Raw genomic sequence first — 2,665 nt, 5'->3', positions numbered from 1 at the left:
CAGAAAATGATATGTGTAGTCTCCTAATTTTTTATGCCCAAGTTTTTTTTGACTTACTAGAGTTGGTTAAAATCACAGTAGACTAATACTATAAAGATTAGCACATCTTTCATCTTTATAGACTATTTCAAACATACAGAAAAGTGTGGAGAATAATACAACAAAACATCATGTATGTAAAACTCAGTTCTGTAATTATATCTTGCCATATTTGCTTCAGATTTCTCTCTTTCTTCCCCCTTCCCTTCCTCCCTTCCACCCTCCCACCTTTCCTTCTCTCTCCTTTGCTTTGAATTTAAAAGTTCACAGATCTAGATTGCAGTGCAATAGATTGCTTTTGTGTGGCCTTTCTCACCATGGTTTGTAACTCCCACTTATGTGATTGGGCGGGACTGTGCGATAGGGTGATTGATCAGTTTTGTCATCCCCCTGGGCTTGAAATGAGCCACCCCAGAGGTGGGAAAGAAGAGAAGAGCCCACCGCCACCAAGGAAAGAGAAACCTGAAGGAGACGGGGAGGCGCAGCGGGCCTCCTGGCCCATGAAGTGAGAAAGCTGAGTGCCTTTGGGCAGAGACTGAGGGCCAGGGAGTGGTGTGCCTGTGAGCACAGCTGGGAAGAGGCTCTCCTGATGGAAGAAGTGCATCCTTGAGTGTTCCTGAGCCTAAATTGTAACCTGTTATTTTCCTAATAAACCCCATAATCACGAGTATAGTCTGAGTTTGTGTGGCCATTGCAATGAATTATCGGATTCAGTAGAGAGTGCTGTGGGGGGGGATGGTTCATGTCAGAGTTTGTGAAGATGGTGGAGAGAGAAGGTGTGCCTGACCTCCCTCTCATGGGAATCAGCCTTGGGCTGTTGATCTTGATTTTCCTTTCCTCTTGTGAAGTTAGAGGTGATCAGACACTGCCCTTAAGTCATTTTTACATAGATATGTTATAGCTCCTGTAACAAACCTGATCCCATTCTTTTCACTGTTCACAGAGGTAACAACCATCCTGAATTTCTATTTTTTTTTAATTTATTGTGCTTTAAGTGAAAGTTTACAAATCAAGTCAGTCTCTCGTACGAAAAGTTATACGTACCTTGCTATGTATTAGTTTTAATTTCTGTGCATAATTTATACTTATACTGTAAGTATCCTTAAACAATATATAAGGTTTATTTGCCTGTTTTCCATCTTTGTTAAATGATATATTCTAAGCTTGTTCTCTAACTTCTCACTCAACATGTATCAACACACATTCTCTAGTTCATTTGAACTGCTGTGTAGTATTCCATTGTATAAAAAGACCACAATCTATCCATTCTTTTGTTGATAGATCTTTAAGTTGTTTCCATTACTTTTCTCTTACAAACAATGTAGGAATAAACATTCTTGTACATGTTTCCTTGTAAGAGTTTCTCTGTAGAATATATGCCTAGGTGTGGCATTACCTGTTTGCATCATAACTCTTTTGAAAATAATTTTTACAATGATAGTAAAATAATCTGACTCATTACTTTAAAAATTGAGCCAAGGTAAGTGCTGAAAGAAACAGAATGCTAGGCATGAGAAGTAAAATACTGTGAAATCATATGGATGGTAAGTACATCAGATACAGAATCCTATGCTTTTTTTTTTTTTAAGGTAATTTACCTTTTGACAAAAAAGTACCTTGAACATGCCAAGTAATTGAATAACCACCAAAAGCCACAGATATTCATTTACATTTAAGATGCTACCCTTTGTGTCTTTGCTTCCAGGAATTCTCCTAGAATTTCCCTTTCTTTCTGAGAAAATTAACTACTTCCTCCTTTGGGCTTCTGTTCTACCTGCCACTCCTATATGTTATATTTGCAATGGTATGTTTACATGCTTCTCAATAGGCTGAATGCTTTTTGAGGGCGGTGTTCATGTCTTATTTGTATCCCCAGGGCATGGTACATAGTAGGTACTTAATATAGCCTGAGGAATAAATGAATGATTCAAGTCATGGAAGATCTTTTAGACTTAGCTGTGGGTTTCTGATGACAGGATAATTTAGTGAAAGCTTAAACTATGGAAAAGGCAGTTTTATTTTTTTGTCTTCAACTGGACTTACAAAAAGAAAAGTTTCATATAAAAGCTGATATAAGTGGCTAACAAAGCAGAGAAATAACTTAGAATTTGACTGCAGATACTTGTTATATATGATTAATACATATCAGTCAGCTGTTAAAGTTAGGAAAATTTTAATTTTACAAACTGTCACAAAATCACCTGTGAAATGCTTTCCATTCTCATTTAGGAATTTAATTCCTCAGCAGCCATTAGGGTTTTCAAGTCCCTCTATCCTTCTAATCTGGAATACTGGGATGTTGTATTGCTGGGTTGCTGATTAAATGAAATAATTCTTGTAAAGTGCTTAGCACAATGTTTAAAAAAAAATTTATTTTTTTATTGGCAGGTACTAAATACTGAATAAACTATTACCAGCTAATTCTATACTTAGAGTAGTTTCTTCTAATTACATCAGGTACTTGTTGGTGTATATTTGAGGGATCTCCCATCTATATGTTTGGACTAGTGCATCAATAAAACTTCTAGCTCAGAAAGGAATTCAGGTCTTAAAATCAAGCATATAATGGGAAATTCTTGGATATTTTTTGAGTTAGGTATAAAAAGTATAAGGGGATCATATATCA

This window comes from Loxodonta africana, chromosome 26 (genome assembly GCF_030014295.1).
Source record: "Loxodonta africana isolate mLoxAfr1 chromosome 26, mLoxAfr1.hap2, whole genome shotgun sequence".
Classification (NCBI taxonomy): domain Eukaryota; kingdom Metazoa; phylum Chordata; class Mammalia; order Proboscidea; family Elephantidae; genus Loxodonta; species Loxodonta africana.
This window is presented reverse-complemented; position numbering follows the sequence as displayed.